Source organism: Barbatula barbatula (genome assembly GCF_947034865.1).
Source record: "Barbatula barbatula genome assembly, chromosome: 5".
In the NCBI taxonomy this organism is placed as follows: domain Eukaryota; kingdom Metazoa; phylum Chordata; class Actinopteri; order Cypriniformes; family Nemacheilidae; genus Barbatula; species Barbatula barbatula.
The window spans coordinates 20,918,142-20,929,544 of NC_136769.1; positions in this window are offsets into that span (position 1 = coordinate 20,918,142).

Genomic DNA, 11,403 nt, shown 5'->3' on the forward strand with positions numbered 1-11,403 from the left:
CCAATTGGTCCGGTAAGGCAGCCTATAATAACTACTGCCCATTAAATATTGACATCAACGAGTCTCCCTTTCGGGGACCATCCAGGGGTCTATATCGCCAGCCAATTAAACGAAATTACATTTACATTTAGGCATTTGGCAGACGCTTTTATCCAAAGCGACTTACATAGCATTATCCTAAACATTTTACATAGGTATCTGCAATCCCCTGGGATCCAACCCACAACCTTGCGTTGGTGACGCAATGCTCTTACCACTGAGGCAAAAATAGTGACGTTTGTCACAGTAATTACCCCACTGCAATCCTCCGATCCATGGGCATTAGGTACTTTAAGTTTCACATGCGTCACCAGCGGGTGAAGATGGGCTACGGTTCCGATCATAAAACGAGTCAGAGTACATTGAGAAGAGATAGTCAACAGACTCGATTGGTGGTATACTCAAGTCTGGATCAAATGCCCCAGCCAGGATATGACAGAAGAGTGGTCGAACAGGTCAGCGTGAAGAGAATAAAACCATACGATCCATCCGGAAGCACTCAAGTTCAAACGCCCATTATCAAATGCAGATAGTAGAAGTTGATATTATCCAAAAGAGAAAGCCACAAAACCCAAAGTGTGCATATAAAGCCTGCTAAAACACCTCCAAGGCACCCCTTCGAGTCACTGTAGGCAATGACTCACACCACCCAACACGCTTGATGCGTTTAAAAAAGTAGACAGTCGTTCCACGTGTCTGCAGTACTCCTCAGCCACGCTCCTAAACAAACAACATGACTCACCGGAAATCACTTCATTTCCGCACCGGAAGTTACTTCCCTTCCGTGGTCAAGTATGCCACGTGTCAGTTCCACCTTCTTTTATATCCCCGTGAAATGTTACATCTCTTCACCAATGACTAAACGTGTCAATCGCATCACCAAAGTACAATTGGATGTTTCTGCAGAGGTCAGGCACGGATGCCCTTCCCATAGGTGTGTCTCTCCACGTGATGTTTCATAGAACCCTGGGTTATGATAGTAATTTATTGTTTTGTATTTCACACGAGAAGGCAACCTATGGAGATTTAACAAAATAGGAGATATATGAGCAGATGTTTTTTGTGAAAGTTAGCATTCTGGCAGCAGAACTTTGAATGTACTGCAAACGGGAGATGGAGTGAGGTGGTAAACCATGGAGAAATAGAGATAGTGTCAAGGATAAACCTAAGTTATAATTTTTATTAGAGATGGAGGTCCGGTCCCAAACTGAAGTGCTCAAATCTGATCACCTCAAAGGCTGTTTAGGATGATGGATTTTGAAGTGTACAACTGATGGTGTGGTGACAGTGCCGTAAACACACCTGCCTGGAGGTTTGTAGGGGTCTTACCCCAATCTTGTCCTGATGTGTCATTCACACATTGGTTCATTTCTCATTATTTCACATTTGTGCTCTAAGGTGCCACCTGGTGGCGACATCATGAAACTCACCTCCCACTACACAGTTATTATCTGACTGGTCGAAAAAAACTATTATGTGTCACCTGATATTTTACAGGTCTCATAATGTAGGTCTGATGGTTTTTGCTGTCTCGTGGACAAATTGATAAGATGTTTTAATTTAATGTCTTTTTAGAGCTGGTTTATTAAAAAATATCTATTTTGTGACAATAATAGACTGGCATGTAAAATAAAAATCCATTGACTCACCTAATAGCAACAAAAGGTACAAAAAAGGTGGAAAATAGAAGAAATTGTAAAAACTTGTGTCTTGTATTTAAGTATTATAAAAAAGCTAACTTTGCTATCCACCATTGGAAAACCTGTAACAGCTAAACTTGGCTTTACATATTTAACTACAAAGCTGCATAAAAAATTAAGAGACCATTTCAAATTAATTTTCAGGTTTTTGTTTAAATACAATGATAATTACATCGGTCTTGCTGCCACCTCTGGAAGTAAACTAATAATTCAAATACCCTTTAGGATTTCACAATGTGTTCGGGTGCAAAGCTGTCTTACAAACAGGATTTAGAAAAAACAGCCATGATTTTCTTGGGGGAGCAGTCCGTTCTTCGTACGTCGCTTATTACATCCGAGATCAAATGACATATCCAAGATAATATCATTGTGCTAATCATAATAATTCTTTGAACACACCTGTTGTTTATGATTAGTATTGCTGGATTGAGATCATTGCGCGTTCTTGCGTTTGATTAAAAGGGGATATGAATCGATAGCAGAAACAATGATCCTCAACGCTGTTATTGGCTGTTCAGCATGGCAATAGAACGTGCCGTTTTTCTCTCAAGCAGAACAAGAGCACTCTAAAATAAGATGGTTTTGTTTATTATTGTCATGAACTGCTCCGAGACTTGGAGGTGAGATTCACTTGCAGCTTTATTAGAGGGTAATCCAAAGGCGTAATCCAAATAACGGGCAGGGGTCATACACAGACAGGCAGTCCAAACAAAGAAACAAACAAAACAAAGAAACAAACAAAACAAGCAGGGACCAGAGGCAAAAGCGTAAACGGGGAACAAGGCACAAAATCCAAAAACCAAATGACAACAAACCAGGGAAACGCTCAGAAATGCAGTGATAACAAAACAAGACTTCGCCGTGAGTGAATAAGTGCACATGTTATATATAGAGTGAATGTGAATGATATGCAGGTGTGTGTGAAATCAGTGCTGATGAGTCAGGGTAGTGAGTTATGGGAAATGTAGTCTGTGAGTGAATGATAAGTCTGATGTGGAGTGCCCTCTGGTGGTTTTCAAGGGCACTCCAGCTGGTGACCGTTACATAGCCCCCCCTTTAAGGAGCGGATTCCAGACGCTCCTAACACTGTCCAGGAGGGAGGAGGAGCGGAGGCGGACCCGGGGGCGGGATGGAGGGCAGGACCGTGGAGCGGAAGAGAACCCGGAGACTGAGGCTGAGCAGGCGGCCAGGGCGGAGTAGGCTGAGCAGGCGGCCAGGGCGGAGCAGGCTGAGCAGGCGGCCAGGGCGGAGCAGGCTGTGCAGGAGGCCAGGCTGGAGCAGGAGGCCGGGGCTGAGACGTCCCTTCAAGGAGACCAGGCCAACTTGTCGATTCAGGGGTATAACGCGGGTCCGACGGTTCAGGAACCGGCACAGGCGTGGATTCGGCCATCTTGTCCCGAGACACAGGCGTGGATTCGGCCGTCTTGTCCCGAGACACAGGCGTGGATTCGGCCGTCTTGTCCCGAGACACAGGCGTGGATTCGGCCGTCTTGTCCCGAGACACAGGCGTGGATTCGGCCGTCTTTTCCCGAGACACAGGCGTGGATTCGGCCGTCTTGTCCCGAGACACAGGCGTGGATTCGGCCGTCTTGTCCCGAGACACAGGCGTGGATTCGGCCGTCTTGTCCGGAGACACAGGCGTGGATTCGGCCGTCTTGTCCGGAGACACAGGCGTAGATTCGGCCGTCTTGTCCGGAGACACAGGCGTGGAGACGGCCATCTTGTGATGAGGCTGTGACTGGGCGATGGTCATTTTGTCCCAGGGCTCAGATATGGCAGACGTGACGTCAGCAGTCTCTGGCTGGGCAGACGTGGCGTGCGCAGGCTCTGGCTGGGCAGGACTGACGTGAAGCGCAGGCTCTGGCTGGGCAGGACTGACGTGAATTGAGGCTCTGGCTGGGCAGGACTGACGTGAAGCGCAGGCTCTGGCTCGGTAGGACTGACGTGAAGCTCTGGCTCTGGCAGATCGACTCGGACTTGGGTTGACTCTGGCAGATCGACTCGGACTTGGGTTGACTCTGGCAGATCGACTCGGACTTGGGTTGACTCTGGCAGATCGACTCGGACTTGGGTTGACTCTGGCAGATCGACTCGGACTTGGGTTGACTCTGGCAGATCGACTCGGACTTGGGTTGACTCTGGCAGATCGACTCGGACTTGGGTTGACTCTGGCAGATCGACTCGGACTTGGGTTGACTCTGGCAGATCGAGTCGGACTTGGGTTGACTCTGGCAGATCGACTCTTGCTGCCCTTTCATGCAGGGGCTCTGGGTTGGCGACCATCTCGTGCAGTGTCTCTGGGCTGGTAGCCATCTCGTGCAGTGGCGCTGGGCTGGCGGCCATCTCGTGCAGTGGCTCTGGGCTGGCGGCCATCTCGTGCAGTGGCTCTGGGCTGGCGGCCATCTCGTGCAGTGGCTCTGCTGCCAACTGCGCTTGACACTGTTGCCCCCCCCAAAAAACGTTATTTGGGGTTTCAACCCTGTCCTCTGCCTCTCCCACAGTAAAGGGCGAGCCGCTTATCCGAAGGGCAAGGTCAATATATTGACCTAAAGACCATTGAGGAGTGTTATCAGGCATGAGGTATTCTAACATGTCCTCAAGCCCATAGCGGAACATGTCCTTTAAGACTGCTTCCTTCTCGTCCACCTCATGGCAGAGCTCACAAAACTCCTCAACATACTCCTCTATCGGGCGGTTACCTTGGCTGAGGCGGAAGAGACGGATGACCGGGTCCATGGTGTGTGTTGCTGCTGGATCTTGGGTGGCGAAGTCTTCTGTCATGAACTGCTCCAAGACTTGGAGGTGAGATCCACTTGCAGCTTTATTAGAGGGTAATCCAAAGGCGTAATCCAAATAACGGGCAGGGGTCATACACAGACAGGCAGTCCAAACAAAGAAACAAACAAAACAAAGAAACAAACAAAACAAGCAGGGACCAGAGGCAAAAGCGTAAACGGGGAACAAGGCACAAAATCCAAAAACCAAATGACAACAAACCAGGGAAACGCTCAGAAATGCAGTGATAACAAAACAAGACTTCGCCGTGAGTGAATAAGTGCACATGGTATATATAGAGTGAATGTGATAGATATGCAGGTGTTTGTTATCACTGCATTACTGAGCGTTTCTGGTATTTGTCTTTTCCGTGTATTACTTTGTATCTTGATATTGACTACGATTCTCTGCTGCCTGCCCTGACCTCTGCTTGTGACTGTTTACGATTCTGGATATCCCATACATACGTTACGCTGTCGATGATCTCTGCCTGTTTGACCATTCTGAGAATAAAGCTGCATTTGGATCTAACCTGCCTGTCCCGGAGCAGTTCATGACAATTATGTTGGCCTTGTCTGCCCCCCTGAAGAGATTCCCATATGTTAATAAACTTGGTTTATTGAGTTACTTGTTTTTACGAGTGTGGTTTTCTTTGCCTGTTTTGGCCGACCCCTAGAGGTCGTAACAGAATTGGGGGCTCGTCCGTCCCTTCCCCAAATTCGTAAGGAATTGGGGGACTTTTCCATTTCTGCCAGATTTGCGTAGAAGTAGTTGGTTTGTTTATCAAAATTTGCGGGAAGTTGTGATTAGTAAATTTATAAGATTGATTTTGGAGGTTGTTTTGTCTGGTGATTTTCAAAATTTTTTTTTTTGGTGAGAGGTAGTAGGTATGTCGGCGAAATTTGAGTTAGATAAGTTCGCAATCGAACCATCGTTACGATTGTTAAACATCTGTAGTAAAGATGATTTGTTTATGCTCGCAGACTTGTATCAAATTCAGGTAAGTCGAGGTGCAAGGAAACCGGAGATTAAGGAAGTGATTATAGAAAATTTGCTAGAACGTGGCGTTTTGTCTACGGAAAGTGAAGGTGAAGCGGGTGTTGCAATTCAAATGTCGGCTTCCTTAGACGAGGGGACAGTTCCCAAATCTGCGGAGCTGCCTGGCATGGATCCCGATAACTTTCCTTCTCCTGTTAATCCTTTGTTGGCAATCAGATTGAAAGAGCTGGAGTTGGAATTGAGCAAGCAGCAATACCAGAGTCAACTGTTGCAAGTACGCACAGTCGAGCTAGAGACTCAAAGAGCTGTCAGAATCAAGGAATTAGATCTGGAGATAGCTGCTAAACAATTTGTTTATTCCCCAGTTGCTGATGTGCCTAGTTTTCTTCCTGGGTTGCCACCCAAAATGGCTTCTACTTCTTGCCCGAAACCTGCACCACGACGCACTATTCAAGTAAGTGAACCTGAAATTGATATAAGCAAATATATTGGTTTAGTTCCATCGTTTCGTGAAAGCGAAGTTGACACCTATTTTGCAGTATTCGAACGTATTGCAGCCACTTTAAAATGGCCGAAAAACATTTGGCCGCTTTTCTTACAATGTAAACTTGTTGGAAAAGCGCAAGAAGTATGTTCTGCGTTAACGCTTGAACAGAGTATGAATTATGAGGAAGTAAAAACTGCAGTGTTGCGCGCTTACGAATTGGTCCCAGAGGCATACCATCAGAAGTTCCGGAATCATGTGAAAATCACCAGTCAAACGTTTGTGGAATTTGCGAGAGATAAAAGCAATTTATTTGAGAAGTGGTGTACGGCTAATAAAGTTAACACTTTAGAGCAGTTGAAAGAGCTGATTTTGTTGGAAGAATTTAAGAGTTGTCTACCTGAGAGAATCATTATTTATTTGAATGAACAGAAGGTGTCTTCATTGTCTGAAGCAGCTATTTTTGCGTATGAATTTGCGCTTACTCATAAAGTAACATTTATGTCATCCAAGAAGCGTAGCACTACTGATCGTGCAGGTAGTGTTACAGATTCCTCGATAGTGTCCAAGAACGCTGAGAGAACTTTGAAGGTTGAGAACCGTGAGTGTTTCTATTGTCACGAGGTGGGACACCTTATTGTTAACTGTCCCATTCTGAAGAAGAGAAATGGCAAGAAGACTTATAAGAGTGTCGTGTTAGTCGATCGTCCAACGTATTTGCTCGATTCAGAATTCCAAGATAGGTCTATGGACTCTACGTTCAAACCTTTCGTGTGTGATGGTGTTGTGTCTCTCAGTGAGGCAGATGCTGAAAGGGAAAATGTACGTATTCTTCGAGATACCGGAGCTTCTCAGTCGATTATCTTGAGTAGTGTACTACCATTTTCAGAACAGTCAAGTTGTAATTCTAGTGTGTTGGTACAAGGCATTGATCTCTCTGTAGTGAAAGTTCCGTTGCACAATGTCTATTTGAGATCTGGGATTGTTTCTGGTTATGTTAAACTAGCAATACGTAGTGAGCTGCCTGTTAAAGGTATAGCGCTCATTCTCGGAAATGACTTGGCGGGGAACACAGTTTTTTGTTTGCCGGAAGTTATTGACGTCCCTGATGCACCGTATCAAGATGAATTACAAGAGCAGTTTCCTGAGGTGTTTAAAACTTGTGTCGTAACTCGTGCTCAGGCTCAAAAATCTGGAGTGACAGTTGATTTGTCAAAAACTTTTCTGAGTAATGATGATTCCGCAGTGGCAGATGATAAAGTAGATTTAGTTGAAATTAAGATTGATGGAATTCCTAGTGATGTCTTGCCTTTTGAAAGATCTGTGTTGATTGAGGCACAAGCTGCTGATCAAACTCTGAATCCCTGTTTTGCGGCTGCGGTCGAACCTAACGTTTTGTCAGAGCATTCAGTCGCATATTTTGTTGACGATGAGAGTGCTTATGCGTAAGTGGTCTCCTCGTTATACCATTGATGATTTGAGAACAATTTTTCAGGTAGTCATTCCTAAAACTTTTCGAGAAGAAGTGTTGAGTTTAGCTCATGACCATGAACTTTCTGGTCATATTGGTGTTCGGAAAACATACGATAACTTATTGAAACATTTCTTCTGGCCAGCGATGAAATCTGACGTTTCAAAGTTCTGTAAGTCATGTCATGCCTGTCAACTAGCGGGCAAACCGAATCAAGTTGTTCCTGTAGCTCCTTTAAAACCTATCCCAGTTCTAGGAGAACCATTCGAACGGTTGTTGATTGATTGTGTGGGTCCGCTACCTAAAACCAAATCTGAAAATTCTTATCTACTTACACTGATGTGTGCTTCAACTAGATATCCTGAAGCTATACCTCTTCGTTCAATTAAGGCTCATGCTATAGTCAAAGCGATTGTCAAGTTCTGTACTATTTTCGGTGTGCCAAGATTTATTCAATCAGATCGCGCGACAAATTTCATGTCAAAGGTATTCGCTAAGGTAATCAGAAAATTGAATGTAAAACATCAAATGTCTAGTGCTTATCACCCTCAGTCTCAAGGTGCCATCGAACGTTTCCACCAAACTCTAAAATCGATGCTCCGAACCTTCTGTGTAGAGCAAGAAAAGGAATGGGATGAGGAAATTCCTTTATTGTTGTTCGCTATTCGAACCACGACTCAAGCTTCACTCGGCTTTAGTCCTTCCGAATTAATCTTCGGACACAATGTGCGTGGTCCGTTAAAGATTTTACAAGAACAGATTCTTTCATCTGACCGCCCCTCTTTGACTAAGAATGTCTTAGATCATGTTAGTGAATTTCGTGAACGTTTGCATCAATTGTTGGTACTGGCCAAATGTTTACTTAGTTCGGCACAAAACCAAATGAAGGATCGATATGATAGAAAGGCTATTCAGCGTTCCTTTCAACCTGGTGACAAAGTTCTCATATTACTTCCTGTGGTTGGTTCAGTCCTACATGCAAAATTTGCAGGTCCGTATGAAGTGAAAGAGAAGGTTAGTGATACTTACTATGTCGTAAACACACCTGATCGTAGGCGTAAGACACGCCTTTGTCATGTCAATATGCTTAAGGCATACGTGACTCGCTCTAGTTCTGAGATTAAGTCTTCTGTTTTGACCGTCACTCCTGTTGTGGTCTCCCCTTCTGATTATTCGCCGGAGTTGGATGAAGTAAAAATGAAAAATGCCGCATTTACCTCTGCTCGCTTGTTGAATTCAGAGACTTTGTCTAATCTTTCATCTAAGCTGTCTCACTTACCCTTATCGGCTCAGGCTGATATCCGAAGTGTGATTGAGAAATATACTAGTTTGTTTAGTGATTTACCGACTACGACTCACGTCTTATCTCATGACATTGATGTCGGTTCATATTCGCCTGTTACACAACGGTCTTATCGTGTAAATCCAGTTAAAAGAGACTTGATGAAACAAGAGACCCAATACTTATTAGAACATGGTTTCGCGGTCCCAAGTTCTAGCCCATGGTGGTCCCCATGTCTCCTTGTTCCCAAACAAGATGGAACTTCTAGATTCTGTACAGATTATAGGAAAGTTAATGCTCTAACTAAGGCTGATTCTTATCCCATGCCACGCATGGAGGATTGTGTAGATCGGGTAGGAAATGCTAAGTTTGTGATCAAACTTGATTTATTAAAGGGTTATTGGCAGGTGCCCCTCACAGAGCGTGCATCTGAGATTTCAGCTTTTGCCACCCCTGATGTATTTTTAGAGTATAAGGTAATGCCATTCGGACTTAGAAATGCTGGGGATACGTTTCAAAGACTGATGTCTCGTGTCTTATCCGACATTTCAAATTGCGAAGCGTATTTGGACGATGTTGTTTGTTATGATGATTCTTTTGAAGATCATCTTAGAAGCATAGATAAAGTGTTCAAATGCTTATCTGATGCTAATCTCACTTTGAATTTGGCTAAGTGTGAATTCGGTTGTGCTACCGTTACATACCTTGGTAAGGAAGTCGGAAATGGTCAAGTTCGTCCTCTGAATTCAAAAATTCAAGCTATCCTTGATTTTCCAGTCCCTAAGACCAGAAGGGAACTGAGGCGATTCCTCGGTATGACTGGTTATTACAAATGTTTCTGTAGAAATTTCTCTATTGTGGCTAGTCCTCTCACAGGATTACTTCGAAAGGCTGTATCGTTTAAGTGGTCTCCAGAATGTCATTCTGCATTTGAAGCGTTGAAAACTCTACTTTGTAGTGCCCCTGTACTGGTTGCCCCTCATTTTGGGAAACCATTCATGTTGGAAGTGGACGCTAGTGGTACAGGCGTTGGCGCTGTTTTGTTACAGAGTGGAGAAGACCAATTGAATCATCCCATCGGTTTCTTCTCCAAGAAATTTCTGAAGCATCAGATGAATTATAGCACGATAGAAAAAGAAGCTTTAGCTTTGATTTTCAGTTTGCAACATTTTGAAGTGTACCTTGATTCTTGTGAACATCCTATTACTGTGTTTACTGACCAAAACCCTTTTTACTTTCATTCAGCAAATGTCAAATGCAAATCATCGTTTGATGCGATGGTCCTTGATTTGTCAAGGTTACAATTTAAAGGTATGTTACAAGAAAGGTGTGGATAATGTTATTGCTGATTCACTGTCAAGGGTAAATTGGTAAAACATTGTATGTTTTATTTTTATGGGTGGGGGTGTTATGACCTGGAGAACTTTCTGCATAATACTATATTGTTGCCTGTGTTTTGCTTTGTCCATGGTTCATGTGTGCAGACACGTCACTACTCCAGATGGGCGTGGTCTCTTCTAATCACTTGGAGATGGTCATTGGTCCGACGCCAGGTGCCATGTGGTTATAAGGACAGCCCCAAACACTCATCGTGGCCTTGGGTTCCTTGTGTGCCATTGAACTCTCGTGCCTTGTGTAGATGGTTCAGCTGAGGGATGTTGTTTGATGTTACTGGATGAAGTATTTTAATTCTTGAGAATGAGTAGTGTTAGACTTTGTGTTATATTTAAGTATACTCTCACACTGTACATATCTTTTTACATTTATTCACCAAGTTCGGGAGGTAGGGGGGGTAAGGCGCCATTTTGATTTACATACCGGTTTTTACTTTGTTTATCCTCAGGGAGTCAGGGAAGATACTCTGTTTTTGTTTTCTATTGTTTATCCTCACAGGTTAGTTAGCACTCTAAAATAAGACGGTTTTGTTTATTATGTTGGCCTTGTCTGCTCCCCTGAAGAGATTCCCATATGTTAATAAACTTGGTTTATTGAGTTACTTGTTTTTACGAGTGTGGTTTTCTTTGCCTGTTTCGGCCGACCCCTAGAGGTCGTAACAGTATACTGTAAAATGGTTTGTTGCTGCACTAAATGAAGTATAATCCAAATGGCTGGTACAGTCATTTCAAATGTTTGTGAAAGTGAAAACTTCTAAACTTTTAGTTCCCATTTGTTTAGTTACCATTAGTTAATGGTAATGGCATTATTTCCCCCCTCTTTTGTGCAGTTTTAGATAATACACCAACACTTTTACCTGTCCAACACTTTGTACCCATTTATTTCCATTGCACGTCCTGTGAAGAAATCCTCTCAGATGACTGTCCTTTGGAGGAAGAACCTGTAAGTGCATACATAACTTTACCCTAATTTGTATATACTTGTGTATCTATTCTTTCTGTCTGCAACATGAGTTGCAGGAGTCCACACCTAGAGAAAGGCCTACAGAAAAGCTCACAGAACAGTCTGCACAAAGAACTGATACAGAGGTGGGCAGTGTTTTACTTTTACTTTACTTTTTTCCACAAAATTACACAGGGTGACATCCATTCCCTATATAAGCGGCATCTTAAACAAAAAAAATTTGAGGTGAAAAAAGAGAAATTAAGAGGAGAAATTTAACTTGAAAAAGAGAAAAATTGCACTGGGGATAGAATTG